Source organism: Bombyx mori, chromosome 28 (assembly GCF_030269925.1).
Source record: "Bombyx mori chromosome 28, ASM3026992v2".
Lineage (NCBI taxonomy): Eukaryota > Metazoa > Arthropoda > Insecta > Lepidoptera > Bombycidae > Bombyx > Bombyx mori.
The window spans coordinates 7,657,895-7,685,652 of record NC_085134.1 but is presented as its reverse complement, the minus strand read 5'-3'; the positions used below and the strand labels follow the sequence as shown (position 1 = coordinate 7,685,652).

The following is a 27,758-nucleotide window of genomic DNA, read 5'->3' as shown; positions in this document are numbered from 1 at the left end:
GCGGTCTCCTACACCCAGTATACGGAATGAAGTTTCCTGGGTATTCAAAACGTATCCAGTATTAAAAAGTATTCAGAGCATAAAAAAGCGCTACCTAGAAAACTCGAAAGCCGGTATGGCTAATCCTAAAAAGAAGAATTTCCAAACTTGGGGTGGTTATTTTACTCCCGAGTTGTCAGGAATTCCAAGACCCGTCTTATCGTCATTATGGTAACTGATGACAAGAGAACAGTTCTCAAGCTTACCAGTAGAGGCTTATTATTTAAAGCCGATGCATTAGTACGTGACTCATGATGGTTCAATAGAATTATTTGTCGCAGAAGGACCGATATCTACATTATCTTTTGATACAGCGTATGATAGATAGTCATGCAACCAGATAGAGCAGCAGGAAACGGTATAACAGTTTCGAAATGTCCTCATTTTTCCTAAATCAGAAAACGAATGTGTTCGGATTCGACTCGAGCGATGACACTTCGACTCTGCCGAAGAACACCACTTTTTTTTTCCTACCTATGCTGATAGCCTTGAGAGGCTACATCAGCTTCGCCCTAACGTGTAGGTGAGCTCACGGGGCTCAAACCGGAGCGTTGCTAACACTAACCCTAGCAAGAGCAGTGCCTCGCAGAATCTACCACCGGATCGGAAACGCGACCCACTGAGAAGATCCGGCGAGAAACTCAGTGGGCTGTGTCTGTGGGTTAATTTACTCGTCGAGTCCTTCGTCGCAAGCGACGGGTTCGACGAGAACGATGGCCGGTGCTTGAGGTACCTAAAAGAACTGTTAGTGGATCGAGAGGATCTGAAATGCCGTGTAACCAATAGACCGTAACACCAGTGTGTATATCACAGGTTCGAGCGTGTAGTGGCGAGACAAAATATCCTATCTACTTAAACTTACTTCGATTGGATTAGAAGCATGTTCGGTTGTTGCTATTGAACAATAGATGGCGCTCGATTCCTTTTAATTGATTAAGGCTGTGTAAAATGTTAATGAAATTTTCCTGGGATGTAGCGTGTAGGTACAATCATTTATATATTATAGCTGACCCGGCAAACGTTGTTTTGCCATATATAAGATTTGTAGGGCAGAAAAAAAAACGAAATTATTGTAAGCGTGTAAGGATGTGGTAAATGAGTGAAAAAGGCATGTAGCGCTGTGAACGATGAAGGAATATAAAAATAACAAAACTCATTCAACCACATGATGCCTCATTATAACAAAAAATTGTCCAAAGAATTAAAAATAATTATTTGGGGTTGGACAACCCTTATCACTTAGGGATATGAAAAATAGATAGTAGCCGATTCTCAGACCTACTGAATATGCATATAAAATTTCATAAAATTCGGTCAATCCGTTTCAGAGGAGTATGGTAACTAGCATTGTGACATGAGAATTTTATATATAAGATTATATACGTATTATTCATACATAGTCTTCCTGTCATTCATTTGGGGCACATACTTCCGAACGCACACAAGAAATGTCTCTTTAAAACATGTTTTCTTTCCTTAGTTTAATATTATGCATTTGTAAGAAGTTTTGCTGCGTTCAGACCAACACAATTATAAAATCGCTGAAGAGTTAAAACAGAGATGTATTATTTAAAATAAAAATAAAAAAAACTCGTCTTTTTCAATCGCAAATTAATTCATTGCTACCAAAGAAATTAGGTTCGACGACCTACTAGATATTTCGCATTCAATGAGCCGTTTGTGTAATTAAATAAAATTTATTTTTGTGGTTTTCTAAGTTTTTTTTTTTTTCAATGTTTTTCTGTCGATCTTCAAATGTTTAGCGTGACTAAAATAAAATTACTTCTACTTGTACTAACTTTTTAGTCACGTAATTGGGCAGAGATGATACGAAGTCGTGGCCTAACGGATAAGACGTCCGGTGCATTCGTGTTGAGCGATGCACCGGTGTTCGAATCTCAGGCGGGTACCAATTTTTTAATGAAATACGTACTCAACAAATGCTCACGATTGATTTCCACGGTGAAGGAATAACGTCGTGTAATAAAAATGAAACCCGCAAAATTATAATTTGCGTAATTACTGGTGGTAGGACCTCTTGTGAGTCCGCGCGGGTGGGTACCACCACCCTGCCTATTTTTGCCGTGAAGCAGTAATGCATTTCGGTTTGAAGGGTGGGGCAGCCGTTGTAACTATACGTGAGACCTTAGAACTTATATCTCAAGGTGGGTGGCGCATTTACGTTGTGGATGTCTATGGGCTCCAGTAACCACCTAACACCAGGTGGGCTGTGAGCTCGTCCACCCATCTAAGCAATAAAAAAAAAAAAATTACTGAAGATCGTTTGTGAACTGATTACCGGAATCTTGTGCCACACCACTAATGCCATCAGGGTACCGCCCTCTTCTGACTTCCCTCGAACCCTGATATCCAAGACAATATTCCTTTGAACCAGAAAAATACATGACAGCTTATTAATGAGCACGGATTAAAAACATGCTAACGAAAAAAAAAACAATCAATAAAACAAATCTAATAAATAAGCCCACCTCGAGCTTACGGTTCCGAAAGCTAACCAACACGCAGCGAAGTTGAGTGAGTGACTCCGAAAAAAAAGCTCTCATACAGAACCTAGAAACCGGTTCGCGGAACCAACTTCGCGTTACAGCCTTACGACCACGAAGGTCAGAGACAAACTCAGTCACAAATCGAACCGCGCGGCGGACGGACGTGCCCTCGGAAAGGATAATCTAAAAAAGAAAGAAACTTTAAACGTCCCCTCGCAACAAATTCAAAACTATCTTTTTACGATACGTCAATGTAAAAATATATCTTTTGTGCGATTTTTTTGTTATTTGTTTCAACCAGTGCTATTTGTCGTGTAGTTTATTTATATTATAGACTGTTAATGCCGTGTTTAGTGTTCGAAGTAAATACGAAAAGATCTTCATTACTACATTCGGTAAGTTTTACCCGGTTTTTGTCTGTTTGTTTTGTGTCATGTTTGTGTGTTTGCCGATCGGATATCGATGCGTCGATGCGGGTTTTGTTCTGGCTATAGAGTGACGGGAATCGTGTCCGATTCAACTCTAGTGATATCAAGATTGTTTTTTTTCTTACTTTCATTGTTGGACCTGTGAATCCACTCCGTAAAAAGTAGTTGCATTTTCACATTTTTTTATAAATGTCAATGCTGTTTGTGCTTACTATTCATTTGAATTAAATTAAATTCTTTTAAACGTTATGATTTCATTGACTATAGATATTGTTGGCGTTCTCTTTGAGCTGTATACAATCAATGTCTGTTTTACGGGATTTAAACTAGTCTGTGTTTCTTTGACTGACTCGATGGCTCAGTACTTTGGGTTCGTGATCGCACAGCCGCGGCTTCGATTCCTAATCGGAGCAAGCATTCGTATAGACAACAGTTTTGTTTGCTCCACATCCGGGTGTTTAATATCTATATACTATTTTTGTGTGTACCAATTTTCGGTTCCTGCAGTAACGAGAATCATAGTTCGACTCAGATGTGTGTGGGTTTTGTCGCATACTATTCATTATCAGTATGCTCAGTGCGAGCTTATTAACTTTCTCGATAGAGTAGAAGTAAACTCTAATTTGTATGGAGTTGGAACGTTTGCCTACGTTTGCCGCTAGGGGCGCTGTTCCAACTGCATACAAACTTGAGTTAACTTTTACGTTGTCGAGAACGTTAATAAACTCGCACTGAGCACACTGGCTCGGATACTGTGACACAAAAAGAGAGCTCGTCGATAAAAGCAACGCGTTGAGCGAAATAAGGACTAATCAACAGGCCACTTTCGCACGTATTATTAGTATTGTAACAGTGGTTTTATTGCTATCAAATGTAGGTTTACTGGTGGTAGGACCTCTTGTGAGTCCACGCGGTACCACCACCCTGCTGCCTATTTATGCCGTGAAGCAGTAATGCGTTTCGGTTTGAGGGGTGGGGCAGCCGTTGTAACTATACTGAGACCTTAGAACTTATATGTCAAAGGCGCATTTACGTGGTAGATCTCTATGGGCTTCAGTAACTACTTAACACCAGGCTGTGAGCTAGTCCACCCATCTAGGTAAAAAAAAAGATGTAGTATGCAAGTGAATCGAGTTGAGCTTACAAGAGAGCTTCATTATAAAGAACGGCTTGTTTTAAAGTCAAAATCAAACACGTAAAGTAAATTGCACGTAAATGCCAACTATAACTGCCTTTTAGCAGTTTATTGACATTAGCGGCCTAGGTGACAGTTGCTGTGAAGGCCAAGTGAGTCGATCGCTCGTCTTCTCAACACGTTGTCCAATGAAATTGATGAAATACGAGTCAAGGGATTCGCTGTGAGCAGTCTTACTGGTGGTAGGGCGTCTTGTGAGCCCGCACGGGTAATTACCACCGGCCTGCCTGTTTCAGCCGTGATGCAGTAACGCGTTTCGGTTTGTAAGGCAGGGGCAGTCGTTGTACTAAAAAAGATGTGTGGTGTCGCGGGACACCGGATAGGAACGAAGTTCCTTATTATAAAAATATTAATTTTAAGTTCTATTCGAGGTATAAAGAAAATAATTATTCGGGTATACATATTGTTTATGATGATTTTATTTATTGATAAAAATTAAAAAAAAACTACTTTACAAAGTTATCAACCTTATTTTATTAACAACGATTTATAGAAAATATATATAATAATAATATACAAAGAAACAGCTATTTATATGAATAATAATAATAGCCGTCATCACGTAGACTATACATTAGACACTGTATAGCCATCATACTAAGACTATACATAAATAATAAAAATCTTACGTTACGGACGTTTTTTCCTAGTTGGGGTACCCCTCCGCATCGTCTCATAAGGAACTTCGTTCCAAAAACTGAGACTGGGAATGTGAGCTCGTCCACTCATCTAAGCAAACAAAATATGCAGTTCTTAGTAGATTTGTATGTCATTAACACAGTCTATAGACATCACAGTCTCGCAAATGAGGTTGACGTCTTCTTGTATTACATAGTAAAAGGATAATCACGATATTCTAATCGAAACGTATGCTTTGCGGCAGAAATAGACAAATAGACATTTAATCCGCGGCGCCCGGCAAAAACGGTACGATTGATTCTCGTATTAAAATGTTCGTCAAATTCGCCTACTGGTAGAGGGGGAAGAGGTCAACCGAAGAAGACATGGATGGAGTGTGTGAATGACGATATGAGAGAGAGGGGAGTGAGTGTTGAGGTGACGGCTGATAGAAGAGAATGGAAGAGGAAAATTACCTGTGCCGACCCCAGAGCTGTGCTAGAGTAATTAATAAGACAAGTTCTCACAGCCCACCTGGTGTTAAGTGGTTATTAGAGCCCGTAGACATCTACAACGTAAATGCGCCAGCCACCTTGAGATATAAGCTCTAAGGTCTCAAGTATAGTTACAACGGCTGCCCTTACCCTTCAAACCGAAACGCATTACTGCTTCACGGCAAAAACAGCCAGGGTGGTGGTACCTACCCGTGCGGACTCTCACAAGAGGTCATACCACCAGTAAAGTAAGAACTTTGTTATACGCTACCTCTTTTAGGTACGCAGTGCAAAGCGTTTTACGTCAGTACAAAGCAACATCCTTTGCAGCAGAATATTAAAATCATCTATATATTAATACGTGAACCAAAAACTTTGTATCCCTTTTTACGAAAATTGCGCGGACGGAGGAGTATGAAATTTTCCACACTTATAGAGAATATAGAGAAGAATTGCACAATGCTAATTTTTTTTTTAAATAATGCATAAAAGATACATTAAATCAATAAAGAAAACGTTACACACACTACATACCATGTATTTGACGCACACACGCATGCATACTATTTATTCTCAAACTTTTGTTCTTGACGTCTGTTGTCAAATTGAGAATAGATTAAATATTGTTTGTCTTTTTTAATATTTTTTATAGTGTAGTCTTGGCGAAATTTGTGATTATAGAAGTATAAAATACAATCATAATAGTGCACAAACTTACAATTCCAATTAATTATAGTTGAATTTCGACTACTGCGGGACCTCTAGTTCTTATTAATAAAAATCATCTGTCATTGAAAATATTCGGCGTACACGAGAAACGTGTTTTCTATTTGTCTATGATTCATCTAACCTTGAAATAAGTAGGCAAAATGAAGAGTGACGGTGGAGAAATTCCGCAAGCCGATAAAAATTTGTTTATCTTATCGATAAAATTATTTGAGTACTTTTAAAATGCGTTTTTTTTTGTTTTCTCCGAATCAGAGTAGGCCATTACCGCGTAGATTACGTGGAACTAGGTAATCAGAGAGATATTAATTTTGCATGCCTCCGGTCAAAACCACTGATAGGCGACCGTGACTTATATTCTGCGATCGACTACACAGATAACAGTGTCTCCTGATTTGTATACTTTTTTAATTCCTTTTTTTTTCTTTCCCTACCTATGCTGATAGCCTTGAGAGGCTATTTCAGCTTCGCCGGATCGGAAACGCGACCCACTGAGAAGATCCGGCGAGAAACTCAGTGGGCTGTGTTTGTGAGTTAATTGGGTCGTCGAGCCCTTCGTCGCAAGCGACGGGTTCGACGAGGACGGTGACCGGTGCTTGTGATACCTAAAAGCACCGTTAATGGATCAGGAGGATCCGTAATGACGTGTTTTGGGCAACGTCGACTGTTTACCATTCGATCTACAGGATCGGGTATGTAATTTCCAGCCGTCCCTACAAGAAGGTTCTCATGTCGTGCCGCCTTCTCAAAGTGGCGCAATGATGCCGACTGTAGATACTGACTGATTCATTGCTTAGGCGGTGTTAAGTGATTACCAGAGCCCAATATACGTTTAAAACGTAAATGCCGCCAACTAACTACCTTGAGATATAGTTCTTAGGTCTCCGTTTTTACGGCTGCCCCACTCTTCAGACCGAAACGCATTTTCACGGCAGAAATAGGCAGGGTGGTGGTACCTACCCGTGTGGACCCACAAGACGTCCTACCACCAGTAAAAACATTACTGACACTTCATTACTTTGTAAAACTAAACGTTAATTCCATTGTGGTTATATTTAACAAATTACAAGATACGGTGTGTGCTTACTGTCAAATATTTACCAAGCGATACTGGTGGTAAAACATTTTGTTAGCACACTGGTCTTATAGCATAGAACTATTGTTTCGTGTCAAAAATAGTCTTCGACAAAACCATCGTGCCAATAAACGGTAGGCAGCGGCTTGGCTCTGCCCCTGGCATCGCTGAAGTCCACGGGCGACGGTAACCATTCACCATCAGGTGGGCCGTATGCCCGTCTGCCTACAAGGGTAACAAAAAAAAAACACGATACGCATTACCTTTGATATTCTACTCATTCACTCGAAGATCGGCGTGGTCGCCGCAAAAACAATAACGGATAATTATTATTAGCATTACGCTAATTGCGCAATGCAATGAGATCAATGCACCTTATATAGGTCCGATTACAATTCGTTATGATTAAATAAAATAAACATGCTCAGCTTGTCGAGATAATTTTGTTTACAGATACTCACGATGTGACTGACGGCTTGCCCGAGAATTCTAGTTGACAATTTAGTTTGACTACTTGGAACGAATACCCTGGGTATACGAATTCGAATGAGATGGGTTTTGGGAACAGAAACGGGCAGTCGTATCTCGAGACATACATCCAAATTCCCAGTTTTGAATTAATTATTTAGCGAGAATACAAACATCGCCTTTTTTTTTATTGCTTAGATGGGTAGACGAGCTCACAGCCCACCTGGTGTTAAATGGTTACTGGAGCCCATAGACATCTACAACGTAAATGCGCCACGCACCTTGAGATATAAGTTCTAAGGTCTCAGTATAGTTACAACGGCTACCTCACCCCTCAAACCGAAACGCATTACTGCTTCACGGCAGAAATAGGCGGGGTGGTGGTACCTACTGGTGCGGACTCACAATAGGTGCTACCACCAGTAATTACCTAAAAGATAAGACGTTTGGTGCATTCGTATGTAGCGATGCACCGGTGTTCGAATCCCGCTGGCGGGTACCAATTTTTCTAATGAAATACATACTTAACAAATGTTCCCGATTGACTTCCACAGTGAAGGAATAACATCGTGCAATAAAAATCAAACCCGCAAAATTATAATTTGCGTAATTACTGGTGGTAGGACCTCTTGTGAGTCCGCGCGGGTAGGTACCACCACTCTTTCTATTTCTGCCTTGAAGCAGTAATGCGTTTCGGTTTGAAGGGTGAGGCAGCTGTTGTAACTATACTGAGACCTTAGAACGAATATCTCAAGGTGGGTGGCGCATTTACGTTGTAGATGTCTATGGGCTCCAGTAACCACTTAACACCAGGTGGGCTGTGAGCTCGTCCATCCATTAAAACAATAAAAAAAATTAAAAAAAAGAATGTTTGCCTGAAGTGGGAATCGAACCCACGACCCTCAGCGCTCAGTCAGGGCCGCTAACCACTGCGCCACCGAGTCAGTCGGCATTTCGAAGTGTACAAACAGGATTTGTTGTTTATATATTTTGCAAATTCTCCGGGACGATGTTAACTACAAGCTGCTATCGTTAAACTGAGGTCTTGATTGAGTTCTGCACAAACAAACGTATTGATGGGTTTCCTGCGTGAATCTTAATTTATTTTAATATTTAATGCCTCAATATAATAATATGAAACGCCCACGGGTCGAGCGGTAGATAATGCCTTGGTTATCCAGTCTGGTATTATACCAATGGCCCATAACTTTTAATAGTATTTGATAGTTTAATAAATGATGAATGTTTTTTATGTGGTCTTCTAGTATTCAAAATCATGTAAATATGGTTATTTAAATAATGTCAATTAACGCATAGGATATATTTTTAATGATGGTAAAAGTCGCAACATCCGGTGTTGCTATTTTGAATATCATTGTGTGTTTGTTGGTCCGTGATATATAGATTACAAAAAAAAAACTATATAGCTAGTTTTTAATCAATGCCTATTCTATAGTTTAGTAAAGATCAAAACCCGAAAAATGGGCATACATACATAAAATATGTGAGCGTTTCCAGAGGTCTTTTTTGCCACACACCATCCGGCTATGGAATGAGCTCCCCTCCACGGTGTTTCCCGAGCGCTATGACATGTCCTTCTTCAAACGTGACTTATGGAGAGTATTAAGCGGTAGGCAGCGGCTTGGCTCTGCCCCTGGCATTGCTAAAGTCCATGGGCGACGGTAACCACTCACCATCAGGTGGGCCGTATGCTCGTCTGCCTACAAGGGCAATAAAAAATGTACATTGATTCTGCGAAGCACTGGTCTTGTTAAGGCTAGTATTAGACATTCTCTCAGATTGAGTCCGTGAGTTCACATTCCCATCTGGGCGAATCTGGAATAGCTTCTTAGGCCACTAGTAGGGGAAAATAATAATTAAAAACACTTTTTTTTTTTAAATATATGCCCTTAGTTACAATAATTTATAATATTTGGTCTACGTTCTGTGTGAAATCCGCTCTCACAGATTGTTCATCTATACCATTTCGTTTGATGCTATCAAAAGTACTATTTGATAAGATAAATAAAAAAAAAAATTCACTTGAAAATCTCATCCGTAACGGATCAACGACGCCGAAATATGTAAGAGTAAGCAATAATATGATTTGTGTTATAAAAATACCAGTGTCGAAAAATATCTGTTGTAAGTCTAAATGTCCTTAAAAACTATTTCTGGCGCGAAATCGTCACTCGTGCCGATTTAAAGTGTGAAAAGGCCATAATATAACACAAATGAGTCTCGGACCTCATGTCTCAAGGTGGGTAACAGGATCTATGTTACGATGTGTATGGACTGCCCAAAAACCATTGTTTTGTCTATGCATTTCGGCAGCCAAATACTTTAGTCTTACCAGAGCCTTGATTCCACCAACTACAATGCTCTCCGAAGAGAGGATGATATGATACAATGTCCCGACGATGTAAGTCACGACTGGAGGTAGTCCCCAGAGATATGAAGAGTCTAAGAAGTCCAATTTACTGGTGCGATTTGTATTTCGGTCGATATAATACCAAGGTCCTTGGGCCCGCGGTCTGCTCCCAACATCTGGAGACAGTCAAGTCCTACATACTTTGCGTACCCTCTAGGCGTAGATTCCTCCTAGTAGGGGCTGGTAAAATTCATTCAATACGTTACTGTTATCTTTAACATTGTCCTGTGACCCGTGTTCTAGCGGGAATGCGAAACTTCTTCGATACTAGAGCTAGATTGGAGCTGCTAAAATTCATTCAACCCGTTATTGCTATCTTTAGCGTTGTCCTGTGACCCGTGTACTAGCGGGAATGCGAAACTTCTTCGATGCTAGAGTTAGAGTAGGAGCTGCTAAAATTCATTCAACCCGTTATTGTTATCGTAGAGTCGTCTCGTGACCCGTGTTCTAGCGGAAATGCGAAACTTCTTCGATACTAGAGCTAGAGTAGGAGCTGCTAAAATTCATTCAACCTATTACTGTTATCTTTAGCGTTATCCTGAGACCCGTGTAACAGCGGGAATGCGAAACTTCTTCGATACTAAAGCTAGAATAGGGGCTGCTAAATTCATTCAATACTTTACTGTTATCTTTGGTGTTGTCCTGTGACCCGTGTTCTAGCGGGAGTGCGAAACTTCTTCGATACTAAAGCTAAAGTAGAAACTGCTAAAATTCGTTCAACATATTACTGTTATCTTTAGAGTTGTCCTGTGACCCGTGTAATAGCGGAAATGCGAAGCTTCTTCGATACTAGAGCCCGAGATCTCAGAGATAGATACATAAGGAAATTTATATGAAGCATGTCGGTCAAGGCGTTCTCGAACAATGATATAATGGATCTGAATTGTTTTAGCTTACGGTACATCGTATGTGCGGTGTTATTCAGTTTTTGAGGTCGTCTGAAGGCGCATAACGGGTTCCGGTATCATCGCGAAAAATAATGTTTTCGGGTTTGGGTAATTATTGTTCAAAAATGCAAATGGTTGTTCGCTCAATTAAAGGGGAGGAGAATTGTTTTTTTTTTTTTTTAAATATGATTGAAGGATTGTTGATTAAGTATTTGAAGCTACACTCTGGAGAATCGTTTGGTGGGGTCCGCCCAATAGTTTTTTTTTTTTATATCCAAAGGTGAACGGCAATAAAGGTTATAAAAATTTGGAAAAGATATTATAAGAAAAAATCTTTTTTAGTTATTTGAACGGAGTAAACTTGATTGAAATTCGATTAAAAATATCGAATTGTTGATGATAATACCAAATGAAAATCAGCTTTAATTACAAAGGTATAAGTCGCCTATTAAGTGAAATATCACTTAAACCAAATAGCTTTTTACCGCTTAATCTATATATTTGTTTCTATGGAATTATGGTATTTTATGGTAGGCAGCGGCTTGGCTTTTCCCCTGGCATTGCTGACGTCCATGAGCGACGGTGACCACTTACCATAAGGTGAGTCGTATGCTCGTCTGCCTACAAAGGCAATAAAAAAATTCTATATATGTCTGATAATAAGGCTATTTAGTAGTATAAAGAGCAGTGAAAGTGAAAAAGGTCACACAATTTTTTGGGATTCATCGATCAATTTTATTGGGAGGCCATTTCACATAAATTAGCTTTTTTATTAATCTAAACGCTTTCTTTAGAAAAAATGTTTTAGCTGTATGCGCATATTTGAAGTTAGCTTCACGTCTATAACCCAAAGCCCTAACAAAATAAGCTTCCAATTTTCTACTCAGGTCTACTGATGCTGGTCACCGTCGATTCTGTCTCTGATCTCACCCAGGCTTTCTGAACTCTGTCTTAATCATTCTAATGTTTCTAAACTTGGCTGCAGATATTTTTTCCTACACCAACCTGGAAATACTGCGAATGCGCATACCGGATTACAGGAAAATTAATATTACAGCTCATTTGACTTCGTGGAAATTTAGTGAATATTTTAGCTTGTTTTTTTTTATTATTATTTTAATTTATAATAACTTCGAATGCACGTTCTTATAAAATCAAAGAGGTAACCAATAATATGACTAATGATTGTACATTCACGATTTTACAAGGAATTTTGAGGTCAAGACCGCTATAGTGTGGTCGAAGCTGAAGATTTAATGACGTCAATTAGATTTTGTGACGTCATAGATTTTGTTTTTATTTTTTAATGTGATTCATTGCGGATTTAAAAAAATGTCAGTTACACTTTTTGTTTTTTTTTTATTTCATAATTCGGCTACGGCTGTAATTTTAAGCTGCCAGATTGAAGAATCCAAGATCCCCGGAATAATTTGCAGAATTCAGTATTATTTATTAACTCAAATTTGTATGGAGTTGGAACGTTTGCCGTTACGGGCGCGTTTAACTCTCAGACACAGCCCACTGAGTTTCTCGCCGGATCTTCTCAGTGGGTCGCGTTTCCGATCCGGTGGTAGATTCTGCGAAGCACGACTCTTGTCAGGGTTCGTGTTAGCATCGTCGTCAGGTTTGAGCCCCGTGAGCTCACCTACTAGTTACGGTTACGCTGGAATAGCCGCTCCAGGCTACCAGCTTAGGTAGGAAAAAAAAAACGGGCGCTGTTCCAACTCCATACAAATTTGAGTTAACTTTTACGCTATCGAGAACGTTAAAAAACTCACACTAAGCACACTGGAACTAAAGAAACGCAGCGCTAACTTTTCTAACGCCTAAAAGATATTAGCACAAAAACAAATTATAAGGTTGTTTTCTTTTCTTTTATATCTTGAAGCGAAACCTATCGTTTGAGAGGGATACGACAACTTTTTATTTTTTATTGCCTAGATGGGTGGACGAGCTCACAGCCCACCTAGTGTTAAGTGGTTACTGGAGCCCATAGACGTCTACAACCTAAATGCGCTACCCACCTTGAGACATGAGTTCTAAGGTCTCAGTACAGTTACAACGACTGCCCCACCCTTCAAACCGAAACGCATTACCGCTTCATGGCAGAAATGGGCGGGGTGGTGGTACATACCCGTGCGGGCTCACAAGAGGTCCTACCACCACTAAAAATAACTGTTAACTGTCTTCGCGGTATATTCGTGGCTAGCAAAATTTAAACTCAAATCGATTTAAACGCAATATCAATATCAGCATGAAAACTGTGTAGAGTTAGAAATGTATTAAAAAATAATTATAGAATCTTCTTCTTAATCGAATACTTCATTGCTGAAGGTCGTGTCCTTGAAAGCCCTTCGTGGCTCTTTGTACCCTCAGCTTCCATTTGCTTCGGTTTTCGGCTTCTCTCAGTGCGTTCGCAACAGAGAGTTCAGTGACCGCAGTTATCTGATCCGACCAACGGTTTGGTGGCCGGCCGGCGGGTCTTTTCCCTTCCACCTTGCCCACCACAATCAATCTTTCAAGGTTGTCTGGTGGCCGCCGAGCAATGTGACCAAAGTAACCAATAACCTTCTGGTAGCAAACCGTCGACAGTCTCGTTTCTATACGAAGTTGCCCGAGGACAGATTAAACCGTAAAAATGGTTTCAATTACGTCCAGGATTCACGAAAACCGAAGGATATATAGTCGAATCCTGTGAAATGGAATCATTCTCAAGCAGTCGACCCGTGGTTCGCTATTTTTTTTTCGAAATTTCTAGCCACCCGCGTTGTGGGCTTTTGTTATCGGATGTTCTAGAAGAATTTGATTTCCGGTACCAACGAATACCTTATATGGTCATTATGAAGCTATCACTAGTTAAAGCGCGCGGTTTTCATTCATTGTCACATATTGTTTGTTTGTGTGTAATAATTTTTTGTATTATAATATTTTTAGAATTTTGTTACGACGCAACAATATGCCCTATTTTAGTTAAACTTTAATTGAATTTGCAATTTCGAAAAGGGCATATGTCGCATATTTTGTCAAATACGTTTTTTTATATACACGTAGTTTTGAGGCTTACCTACACCCATTTTATAATAATTCCAGTAATTTTCAATTGCTAATTAACAATAAAATATATCTCAAAGGTTAATATTTTCAATTTTACACTGCCTTAGAAAATAATCAGTTTTTTTTTCATTTCCTGAACATTTTACGTTTTCAGAGATGTGCCCTTTTCAAAATTGCATATTCAATTAATATGTACGCTTTGGTATGAATGGAAATTTTAGAGGATTTTAAATCTTTAATGCCCTATTTATACAGTTTCGTACCAGTTAAGCTAGCCCAAAGCTGCAGCGTGTCGCGTAGAGCACCTTGCTCTCCAGGTGTCTATGTAATCAAAACTGGTTTGACAATTACATCAATCAGAAATACTCGTTAGGAATCATCTGCTATACAGGTCTCAATCTCAATCTGGTAGTCTTGTAAAATGGACCACAAAGTCCGACTCCAACTTCCACTTGAAGACAGTTGGAAATTGTGTCCTTGTGAGTGCGCACGGGTAGGTATCACCACCCTGCCTGTTTCTGCTGTGACGCATTTACGTTGTAGACGTCTATGGGCTCCGGTAACCACTTAAAACCAGGTGGGCTGTGAGCTCGTCCACCCATCTAAGCACTAAAAATGTTCTCGTGACCTAAAGAATAAGACGTCCGGTGCATTCGTATCTAGCGATACACTGGTGTTCGAATATCGCAGGCGGGTACCAATTTTTCTAATGAAATACGTACTTAGCAAATGTTCACGATTGACTTCCACGGTGAAGGAATAACATCGTGTAATAAAAATCAAACCCGCAAAATTATAATTTGCGTAATTACTGGTGGTAGGACGTCTTGTAAGCCCGCACGGGTAGGTACCACCGCCCTGCCTATTTCTCTCGTGAAGCAGTAATTACTTTCGGCTTGAAGGGTGAAACAGCCATTGTACTATCAGACTTGGAACTCATGTCTCAAGTTGGGTGCGGGCATTAACGTTGTTGATGTCTATGGGCTTCTGGGGGCCGTGAACTCAGCCACTATTTAAAAAAATATATTATATATAATCAAGCGTCTAAGCATAAGTTCCTCTGATGTTTTAAACAATAAGAAATGCCTATTTTAGTTTATTTGGAAACCAAGACGTTTTAAATTGGCAAGCTTGCTCACGATACGGACATGCCTGATGTGAGCTCCAAAGTTGTTAAAATTGTATACATTTGGAACGAAGTTCCTTATCGCGCGCTGTGAAAGGGGGCTAGACGGAAAAAATTCTTACGAAAAGTTGTCACGACACTTTTCAGATCCGTCATTCTGACCAATCAACGTGTAGGCGCTTATCGCGTGACATTGCTCGTATCCGATTGGTCCGCGTAATGAGTACAGTTTCTCGAGATAGCGTTTCAACAATAGTAATTTAGTTCATAGTATTGTTTTTTTCTTCTTCATAATGCCGTAATTTATTATTATTACTTAAAAAAAAATTACAATTCCTTCACTAATTAATCGAAAGGAACTTCGTTCCATCCGGGTGTCCCTTGACACCTCTGAAGTTTTTTTTTTGTATGTATCGCGTATGCAAAATAAAATCTTACATCTCCCACGTCCAATAAATACCGTAACGAAGCGATGTTAATATAACGGTTTCCATATTAAAACTAGTTTGATGGAGCCAGCCATTGATTATCATAATCATCGAACAATAATAAATAAACATATTAAAAAGATTCTCATTAGTTTAGGGCGTAATATTATTTTACCAAATTATTACTGATCAATTTCACTATGTGTCTATAGGTATATTTATAAACTAAGTAGGGAATCCTAAATAGGGAAATAATAATCCTCTACTAATAAACGTACACACTAATAATATACATACGCAAATTCCTTGCATACATATATACATTTACAAATATACATACAAATACACAATGTAACGTAATAACAATTTTGCTTCTTTTTTTGTTTACCACTACATAGTATAAAACAAAGTCGCTTTCTCTGCCCCTATATCCCTATGTATGCTTAAATCTTTAAAACTACGCAACGGATTTTGATGCGGTTTTTTTTTAAATAGAGTGATTGAAGAGGAAAGTTTTTATGTATATAACATCCATTAAATAGTGGAGAAATCAATAATAAATTACAGTTTCCGAAGCGAAGCGAGGGCGGGTCGCTAGTAAATAGATAAACCTATATTTACTGTTATATTACTGTTTTGCTTCTAGAACTAATACTTCTCAATTATATTAGCCGGTAATACCGACGATCTCTGAGTTAGTGCTAGGAACAATCAAATTGTTCGTCGACCTTCGATCTCTGATAGCCGGGTCGCTTCCGTGGCCCAGAGGTCAGTACCGACTCAATCTTGGCATCTTCTTGTCCTATTTGAACACAGTATATTTGGAAAATGATAGACGAACAACTTTTGCTTAATTTTTATTATAATCAAATTTTTTTTTTTTACTAAATTAAATTACGAACAAAGATCTACAATATTCAAATATATATTATTTTAACTATCTATACTAATATATAAATCTACAGTGATTTTTACGGATGTTCCGTTATAATTACTGAACCATGCATCCGATTGACTTGAAACTTGGTATCCATGTAGAAAATACAAGTACTTAATAGATAGGCTAATATTTATATGAGTGTTGCACTCCCTACACTAGTTGCGGGGGTATTAATGATGAGAATCTTTGTGGGGTGAGAAATAATAATGCTAATTTTAAATGCCCAGCGAAGCGGACGGGTACAGCTAGTCTATCTATCTATATATATAAAAATCAATTGCTGTTCGATAGTCTCGCTAAAACTCGAGAACGGCTGGACCGATTAGGCTAATTTTGGTCTTGAATTATTTGTGGAAGTCCAGAGAAGGTTTAAAAGGTAGATAAATATGAAAATGATCGGAATTAAATAAAAATACCAATTTTGTTTTTCCTTTGTTGTGTCCCCCGTCGGACGGATTCCTTTTGTTTGTTTTAAGTTTATTTTATACAAAAGCTTAGGTCTTTTGTTTCTCGATTGAGGCACTACGAAGTCTGCCGGGTCAGCTATATAAAATTAAAAATTACATATTTGTGACCGATAGTTGGTATATCAACTGTTTTAATTCTGTATCACAATTCAAGATACGTTTTCGATACCATGCATTTCGATACGATTTTTTCACCAATAAATTCTTCGCGCCAAAACGCAAAATTAATTTTTTTTGATGAACTCAAGACTAAGGCATACAAAATCATACAGCCTTACTTAACGCGCACTAAGACACAAGTAACACTTTTTTTTTTCTCTCTATTGTCTCTCAAATAATATGAGAACTCTTTTTCGCTGAACAATTTATTTAGATTTCACGGTACGTTTGTTAAGTAAGTCACGGCGGCGCACGTGCCCGATAAATGACAACGAATCATGAAGAATGACACTTTCTCTCAAAACTATTTCGTAGGCGGAGATCGAATTAACCGTGTGTAATTGATATGTTGAACTTTCGCATAGCCGTGATATAAATGTGAGAGGAAAGCTTTTATCCGTGCCCACTCCAGCGTGTTAGAAAGAGACAGAGAGTAAGTGTGTACCGCTCTACCCGAAAACCAGTAGCTTGAGAAGTGACCATATAAATTTATTTGAATTTATTAAGCCGGTAATAATGTTCAATGATATGCAATCTTTCTTGTTTCTTAGTGGGAAGACACATCGTGAGTATGTATAGGCACAACCATTTTGCCTATTCTACCTTACCTACCGTCGTTATCTCCTCCCGACCAATGAGTCGAAGTATTTGCTAACCGACTTCGAAAAAAAAGAGGTTCTAAATTCGACTGTACTTTTCACATGTACTACCATACCCTTTTGAATTATCCTTAATAATTCATATTGAATTGACTTCAACTAGATTCGTGATTTTTGATATTAAATTAATTACTATAGATTAATCGTGACTACTTTTTATCTCAAGGTGAGTGGCGCATTTACGTTGTATATGTCTATGGGTTCCAGTAACCACTTAACACCAGGTGTGCTGTGAGCTCGTCGACTCATTTTTATTTTTTTTAGTGCTCAGATGTGTTTCACAACCATTACAACTAACAATAACTTCAACGGTCAATGAAAATATAGAAATTGAAAAAATACCTATTATAATCGTCACCCGTTTATTTCGCGTCAATCTCTTATCGGCGATTATGGGTCAAAACATTGATGTCAAGTACTCCGACTTATCGGTTCGAACGAAAACACTATCGCTTCATATCGCCGTGCAAAATTAGGTTATCCGATTGACATAATTTCTGATTTGTTATCAACGATAACGTTTGAGCGTTGATAGGTTTTTTGCGGGGGCTGGCTGGGGCTGTCCAATTCTCAATTGTTTTGTTGAAATGTCTATACGTTACTTCAAGCCGAAACGCATGCGCAGTTCATGACCGGAACAGAAAGAAAAAAAAATCTGAAAAGCAACGCACATATTTGTAAATGTCGTCGTGGCCTAAAGGATAAGACGTCCGGCGCATTCGTATCTAGCGATGCACAGGTGTTCGAATCCCGCAGGCGGGTACGAATTTTTCTAATGAAATACGTACTCGACAAATGTTCACGATTGACTTCCACGGTGAAGGAATGACATCGTGTAGTAAAAATGAAACCCGCAAAATTATAATTTTCGTAATTACTGGTGGTAGGACCTCTTATGAGTCCGCGCGGGTAGGTACCACCACCCTGCCTATTTCTGCCGTGAAGCAGTAATGCGTTTCGGATTGAAGGGCGGGGCAGCCGTTGTAACTATACTTGAGACCTTAGAACTGATATCTCAAGGTGGGTAGCGCATTTACGTCGTAGATGTCTATGGGCTCCGGTGACCACTTTACACCAGGTGAGCTGTGAGCTCGTCCGCCCATCAATAAAAAGAAAATGGTAGAAAAGATTAGCGGTAACTGCTTCCACGAATGCGTTCAAGAAATTTGTTGTTGACACCCATATACCCCTATGAGTGGCCAGGAAATCTTTTGTATTTTTTCCCTACCTATTTGTTGGTAACCTAAGGGGCTATTCCCTCCACGCTCGTACTAGTAGGTGAGCTCACGGGCTCAACCTGAAAGAATTTGCTAACACTAGCCCTAGCAAGAGCAGTGCTTCGCTGAATCTACCACCGGACCGGAATCGCGACCCACTGAGAAGATCCGGCGAGAAATTCAGTGGGTTTTGTTTTTCGTGTCTTTACAAGACAGCCTCTGTCGACCCTATCGTGACCCAAAGTCGTGAATACATATAAAAGTTTCTAGAACACAAGCTATCAATTACGGTGGACAGTTAAAACGCTCCTAATGCTCAATAACACTGACGGTATTCGCCATTAGTCAATGTACAAAGTTAGTTAGGAATCTAGAATATGTTATAATGTTTATGGAGAGGTCATGTTAGATGATTTTCGGCGTATTATCGATATTGTTATGAATGCTAATTCGTTTGTTTATTCAGTCGTGATCACGTAGCCTGACCCATTAAATAATGTGGTATATACTGATTCTCAACTACTGTTAACAATGTTGAGGAAAAAACTTGTCGCAAATTCCCAGGCATCAAATAACACTTACCGACTTTTTCTAAAAAAAAAAACCTTTTAAGCATTAACAATGTTTTGTATTTTTAACTAATTTCATTAATAATTTTAAAGGAAAAACAGTCTAGGTCTATTTTCTTCGAGTTCCTGCACCGGATCACAGCCGAGCCGACGGCAGAGTGCCACCATTGTGGTTGCGACTTGGACACGGCAGAGCACACGCTCGTCGCCTGCCCCGCATGGAAGGGGTGGCGCCGTGTCCTCTTGAACCGACTTGTTGTTGCCGAGTGTTGTGGCATCGATGCTCGGCGACGACGAGTCGTGGAAGGCGAAGCTCGACTTCTGCGAGTGCACCATCTCGCAGAAGGAGGCGGCGGGGTGCGTGAGAGACGCACAATCCCGCCGCCGTCGAGCGGGGGCCAGGGAGGCGGATCTCGCCCAAGCCCTAGCCCTCTAAGTGTTTTGGGTCCCCTCACATGTCGGTCTGGGGATCGGCGAGGGGGGCCTAAGAAGACGACGTGCAAGTTGCTCTGCACGCGTTTTATGCAAGAGCATCCGGGTGATGGAAGGCCGGCTATCCTCGACCCACGCTGGTTCTGGCCCAGCGGGGTATTCCGTAGGGTAACCCACTCTATCCGGCGCCATCTAGGCGGGCTTCGGACAGTATGCCGACCGAGAGGGCTGGTGGTCGTGGCGCCAACGACCGCCAGTCCGGCGTCCCGAGGGGGAGGGTGATGGGAGAGATGTGCTCCGCACTAAACGCTTCACTTTCCGCCCTTTGCCTTTTCATGAGTTCTGTCTCATGCGAGGTTTGGACGTTGGTTGTTGAGCGACAGGAGGTTTTAGTCAGTTCAACTCTGACATACCCCGCCCGGCCTCCCCAGAGAAGGGCAGAAGTCCGACGATTTCCTCCTGACCAAAAAAAAAACCTCTGAATATTTAGATGGCACACTAATTTTTAAACGCTTTCCGCTACCTCCTGATTATAATGAACACACCGCAAAACTCATTGCCTGAGTAAAAGAGGCAATTTTCAACACAGTTCTGCTATCCAAAGGGAATAATACTTTTAATTGGAATTCTTCGTGTCAGGATTCTCCAGTTTTCGTACTAAATGCTTTTATTGGAACGATAAAGTCGGTTAGAAGTTCTTTCGGAATACGAATTATTATTTTAATTACGGTTATTGACACGGTCTCTTGGAAAACAATAAAAAAGCAGAGTTAAAAGCTGTGTGCGTTTAAAAAAAGTGTGTCTGGGGAAGCCCGACAGAAGCGACAATTTATTATTGAAATTGTTCAACTTGAGAAAAGCTTAGGTTAGTATTAAAATTTTGTGTATAATATTATTTTATTTATTTTATATATTTTGTACACACAGCTGTTAGAAGAAACACGACAATAAGGATACAGAGTACGAGGGCACTACCTATTTCATGTTGAAATCTCTTCCAGTAGGGCCGCAGAAGGAAAGAAGAATTAGGTACACAAACCTAGTGCATACAGTAAACACTACATATAATAATATATACATATTACAAGATACAAATCAATAATTATACACAAAATACAATACAATATTAATATGATAAATGTAAGGAAAATTGTAACATAAATAGAAAAAGTACCGCTGCGGTATGTGTGAGAGAAAGGGATGCCAGATAGACCAGCGCCGTCACGCGTTACGTAACGAAGCGTTTTACCCTCCCATAAGAAGTTATTACTACAAAATCCTTCAATAATTACGTCACACGTCAGTAACCAAATATTTGATAAAAAATTTAGCTTGCAATTCAATTAAGCACTCTTTTATAAATAACTAGCTGATCCAGCAGACTTCGTAGTGCCTCAATCTATAAATAAAATAAACTTTAATAATATATTGTATAAATAAACTTAAAACAAACAAAAGGAATCCGTCCGACGGAGGACACATCAAAGGAAAAACAAAATTGTTATTTTTATTTAATTCCGAGCATTTTCATATTTATCTACCTTTTAAACCTTCTCTGAACTTCCACGAATAATTTAAGACCAAAATTAGCCAAATCGGTCCATCCGTTCTCGAGTTTTAATGAGACTAACGAACAACAATTCATTTTTATATATATAGATTTAAGATTTACAATAGAGACGCAGAGTCAATTTTTGTTTGTTTGTTAATATATTAATGATATTAAATATTCAAATCTGCGCGGGCGTAACAAAATTCGTTATCAAGGGTACATAAGAGAGGCAGACAAATTGATTGATATGTCGATGATGAAGCACAAAAGGCGTGAGCTCATTTGACCTCCGATATCTTGATAAATTAATGTTTGTGGTCGCCAATAAAATAATAGAAACGGAGAATACAAGATATTTTGACAGATGTCGGAATCTCGCTTACGACTTTTACAAGATAAGCTTGCATATTACATATAAGCATATACAGGGTTGACCGAGCAATATCACCGGTTGGTGGAAGATCTTCCCTTCGTCGCTATTGCCAAAATGGTGACCTGCGACGGAACAATTGCAGCTTTCGTATTTCAACATCAACGCGTCAAGAAATTCGTCAAGACATTCTCAAAACATTATCGTTGCCATAACCGCGCGTCCAAACAACGGCTATAGAGAGAGAAAGAGAGAGAGAGAGAGAGAGAGTATTCTTTATTGTACACCAAAAAAACAAATAAACAGTGCGATACATTAAACACAAAAAAGTAAATTTGGCGGTCTTATCGCTAAGAGCGATCTCTTCCAGACAACCATCAGGTGGACAAGAATCATTTGGAAACGAACTACGCGCGGTGTACCATTCCAGTGAAATACATATACAGATATATACACTAATACATACACACATACATATCTCCGTAAATATACCGAGGGCGACCACTTCTTGACCTGTCATCTACACTAGAGTCTTCATTGTATCGTTTGATGGTACGATAACCGAATCTTTTGGTTATATTCAAAATTTTCAGTATGTTAAAAATTTGAATTGGCGCGTAACCGCAACGATGCAACGCAATAACTGCAACACGGTCTTCTTTAAGCGTCCACTCCATATTTAAAAATGAGTAAAATTCTAAAAGTATACATTTTTATTTTCATGAACAATTCGAAATTCGAATTCAATAAACTTTTTTGTGGCCAGCATTCTAAAAGAAAAGTTTTTATTGTGTGACAATACTTATGACCTGACTAGTTACATACAATTAATACTTTAGCTTCTATTATAGCTTCTTAACATTTAGTTTTTGTACTGAATTAGTTTACGATCGATCAATCAGAGCTTTCGTAGTTCAAAGAATATATGTGTCGAGTCCTCCGTGATGATAAAAACCGTAACGAACTCTGTATCTCCACGTTAATATAACCATATTTATGTTTGAACAAATTTGAAATGTTATATTTAATATCACTAAACAGCATGCAGAGATTATTACGTCATAAAAGAAAAACTTTGACGCGAATATCATCAATGCGGTTGCAGACGAAATAAAAATGAGGTTGGTAAGAGAGTGTTAACTATGGATGTGGAAGGATATAGAGGAAGAGGTAGACCTAAGAAGAAATGGATAGATTGTGTGAAAGACGATATGGGTAAGAGGGGAGTGAGCGAAGAAATGGTATATGATAGAAGAGTGTAGAAGGAGAAAACATGTTGCGCCGCCCCAGGTGACTGGGAGAAGGGCAGGATAATGATGATGATCATCAATGCGGTTAAAGTTAATTAAATATCCATTGTAACAGATCTTGATTTGAGAAAATAGAAGTACCATTTTTGAAATTCAAAAAAAATTATCAAAATTGGTTCACCTATAAAAAGTTCTAAGGTTCTAAGCAGTAAGTACAAAACAAATTATCGTAAAAAAAAACCCCATCGAATTCATAACCTCCGTCTTTTTTTAAGTCGGTCCCAAATTAAACATTAATATTCTAGAAATCGCACACAAAGTTCCCGAGCCCCTCAATTCTACATTCAGGTTACTCCAACCGAAACCTCGTTCGCAATTAATACCGAAGGTCAACTCACAGGGTCAGAGCAGCCTGTATCTAAATCTGTTAAGTCCGTTACACATTATCCGCCTTGTATGATTAGCTCCGGTCAAACAGTGTGACCTCAGCCTTTTTGTTTGACGGAATTATGTGGTTTAGATTTTGATTGACATTTCGTCTTAGCAGCCATATTCTATAAAGATTTTTTTTTCTATGTCGTCCATTCGTTGTGTCTTTGTTGTTTTAATCTATATCGCCATAGGTGGTTTTTGATTGTTAACCAAGGTCAATAGTAATTATCGATGTCATTGGTAGTATTGGAAGTCTAGTCATTGGTAATTATCGATGTCCATGGACCTCATAACTGCCAACTTGAGACACGTGATCGAAATATATAATGTGCTACGCCAAGACGATCCCACAATTGAAGTCGTAATGCTTGCCAAATTTCTTTTTCTTTTGCTTAGATGGTTGGACGAGCTCACAGCTCACCTGGTTTTAAGTGGTTACTGGAGCCCACAGACATCTACAACGTAAATCCGCCACCCACCTTGAGATATAAATTCTAAGGTCTCAAGTATAGTTGCTACCCCGCCCTCCAAACCGAAACGCATTACTGCTTCACAGCAGAAATAGGCAGGGTGGTGGTACCTACCCGTGCGGACTCACAAGAGGTCCTACCACCAGTAAATCTTAGTACCAATGTCCCTCCTATCCGAGAAAAAAGATCTTATCAGTTCTTACCGCGTACTTCTTAGTAGTTCAACAATTAACAATAAAATATATTTATTTAGTTAAAGATAAGAGACGCAACATTATATTCAGCGCAAGAATATTCCAGCTGTCATAATAATAATAATTGTATGTAATAAGATTTTATTAAATATAGTAATATTAAAGTAATAAAGACTTATTACGTATTATAGTTATATTGTACTAGCTGACCCGGCAGACTTCGTAATGCCTCAATCGAGAAATAATAGACCTAAACTTTTGTATAAAATAAACTTAAAACAAACAAAAGGAATAGGTCCGACGGGGGACACATCAAAAGAAAAACAACATTGTTACCGAGCATTTTCATATTTATCTACCGTTTAAACCTTCTCTGGACTTCCACAAATAATTCAAGACCAAAATTAGCCAAATCGGTCCAGCCGTTCTCGAGTTTTAGTGAGACTAACGAACAGCAATTCATTTATATATAATATATAGATTTTGAACTGAAAACGACTTGAGAAAATTCCAGAATCTTCAAGTTCTTAATGCACATTAACAAACATCCCTTCAACGGGCCACCAACGAAATCGAGTTGCAGTTAATTGCGGAACAAAAGACAGAATCCCCGTTACTGCGTTTATTTACTTACCTACATTAGTGTCGAGCGCAGTCAATGGAAATCGAAATGCCACAGGATTAAGAACATTTAAAATGAACATAAAATAGTTATAGAATCGTTACCTGTCTATATAAATATTATTATTTTTTGTTTGGTTATATCTATACTATAATAATATTATAAAGAGGAAAGATTTGTTTGTTTGTTTGTTTCGAATAGGCTCCGAAACTACTGGACCGATTTGAAAAATTATTTTGCCATTAGAAGCCGACATTGTCCCTGATGAACATAGGCTACTTTTTTTATTTATTTTTTTATTTTTATTTTTTGATTTCATGTGTGTTTTAATGTTTCCGAAGCGAAGCGAGGGCGGGTCGCTAGTTTATTATATTATAGTTAGCCAGTTGCGTTAAAGTTGGAGGCGTTTCAAAAGTTAATTAATATTCATAATCAACAGATTTAATGGGACAGTAATTATTTGAAGTTTCTTTCACTTTCCATGTGCTTTGTTTAGAAAAAAAAAACAGAATGAAAAGCGTACCTACTAACGATTTAGTAACGCACTTTCTCCTGCATCCGCTTTACTTGATGAACTATGGCAAGTGAGAACCGTACACAGTGGAAAATTATCAGAAAATCAAATATATTTTTTTTATTTATTATGATGGTAGGACCTCTTCTATTGGAATAAAAGTCTTGAAGTCGTCGTGGCCTGAAAGATAAGACGGAAAGAAGAAACGGTCCGTAGGCAAGTACCATTTTTTCTAATGAAATACGTAGGTACTTGAAAAATCTTCACGATTGACTTCCACCGTGAAGGAATAACATCGCGTAATAAAAATCAAACCCGCAAAATTATAAATTGCGTAATTACTGGTGGTAGGACCTCTTGTGAGTCCGCACGGGTAGGTACCACCAACCCGTCTATTCCTGCCATGAAGCAGTAATGCGTTTCGGATTGAAGGACAGGGCAACCGTTGTAACTATACTGAGATCTTAGAACTCATATCTCAAGATAGGTGGCGGCATTTAAGTTGTAGATGTATATCGGCTCCAGTAACCGCTTAATACCAGGTGGGCCGTGATCTCGTCCACCCACCTAAGCAGTAAAAAATTTAAAAAAATTTAGCTGCTTCGCAAGGACAAACTATACGAAATAAACAGTTTAAATTACCGATGTTAATGACGACCAACAATTAGATTCATCAAATGGGATGCATACTCGTCTATGAAATAATAACATCGTAGATAATATGATAGAGAATTAAGATTACCACAAGAAAGATAAACGTTTATATTAAATTATAAAAAGCTAGACAGAATTTCCATCCAGTAGAGTGATTGTTGATAGAACTTAAAATCTATATCAATACCTGTGAGGTATTAATGGCGTTAGAATGAGGATTAAGTTTAAAAAAAATTAAGCTGATCCTACTGTGATACAAATTAACTGTGTACTGTTTTGTACACAATAGCTGTAATTATGTGACATTGCACTGTGAGAAAACGTTCTGACGGTATTGCTCTCACCATGTGCGCGTGATACTACTTACTACCAGTGGTCAGACTTTTTCCGTCGCAAAAGAATCATTCGAAATATGTAATAGCTATTTTTGTATTGCCCTTTTTTAATGCTTAGATGGGTGGACGAGCTCACAGCCCACCTGGTGTTAAGTGGTTATTGGAGCCCATAGACATTTACAACGCAAATGCGCCACCCACCTTCAGATATAAGTTCTAAGGTCTCAGTACAGTTACAACGGCTGCCCCACCCTTCAAGCCGAAACGCATTACTGCTTCACGGCAGAAATAGGCGAGGTGGTGGTACCCGTGCGGACTCACATAAGGTCCTACCACCAGTAATTACGCAAATTTTGCGAGTTTGACTTTTATTACACGATATTATTCCTTCACCGTGGAAGCCGATCGTGAACATTTGCTAAGTACGTATTTCATTAGAAAAATTGGTACCCGCCTGCGGGATTCGAACACCGGTGCATCGCTAGATACGAATGCCCTTTTAGGTAGACGAACACACTGCCAACCTGATGATGAGTGCTTACCTTCGCTCACGTCAGTAATGCGAGGGATAGAGCCACAGACAGCTATTGCAACTAAAGACGACAAAAGCCTTGGAATGATCGGGGGTAATGCCCCCAAGAAGACCTGGATGGAAGTGGCTAAGCTCCACAACACCTCGTCTTCAACGCGGCTGATATCCACAAAAATCGATAATAGAAGATCTAATTTTTTTTCTGTCTTCTAAAACTAAATCTGCTTTTTTGAACTTCCGCTGACATTCAAACGTTCTACTTAAACTTCAACCGTGACATTAATGACGTCATTGAGTCGATAGCACAACAAGCTGCCTTCAGTTAGGATTCGTGAGAAACTTTCTTGTGAAGGAAACATTGCAAGTCATCGTGGCCTAAAGGATAAGACGCCCGGTGCGCTAATTAATATCGAATGATGCAACTGTCTCGATATTCGAATCCCGCAGACGGGCATAATTTTTCTAATGAAATATGTACGTGCTAGAATAACTTTACATCCTTTAAATAAAACTAGTGATCCCTCTGTAGACGAAATTCGACTATAATTATTTTAACATTATTATGGTTCTATTGTCAAAGACTATTATACTTCTAATTACAGATTTCGCCAAGACTAAACTATAGACAAATAATATTAAAGACAAACAATATTAATCTACTCTCAATTTGAGTATTGACTTTAAGCAATAGAAAAAGTTTAACAACTGACAATTCGGTACTGCGCATTCTATCCCGTAGAAAAACGCCTTACATAGCCTGTTCCATGGCTCTTTGCATGACTTGCATTTTGGTCATAGTTTGATTTGTGAGCATCCATGTCTCAGCCCCATACTGGTGGTCACAGGGAGAACACATTGCTCGAATGTCTGACGCTTCGACGACTTCGACGTGCGTACAAACTTATAAATGCTTA

The 27,758-nt window shown here is 39.0% G+C and overlaps 1 protein-coding gene across 8 annotated transcripts in view; it reads left to right on the top strand.

Moving 5' to 3' along the window:
• The first annotated feature begins 2,677 nt into the window (after window positions 1-2,677).
• Window positions 2,678-27,758, top strand: part of LOC101740578 (uncharacterized) — a 135,591-nt gene continuing 110,510 nt past the window's right edge. For 4 of the 8 annotated variants that reach the window (XM_062676822.1, XM_038021143.2, XM_038021141.2 and 1 more), the window contains exon 1: window positions 2,678-2,941. The gene's annotated coding sequence lies outside the window, so the exon portion shown is untranslated. Of the gene's footprint in view, window positions 2,956-27,758 lie in introns of all 8 variants that reach the window. The other 4 variants (XM_062676823.1, XM_062676824.1, XM_062676820.1 and 1 more) reach the window with 3 other exon arrangements.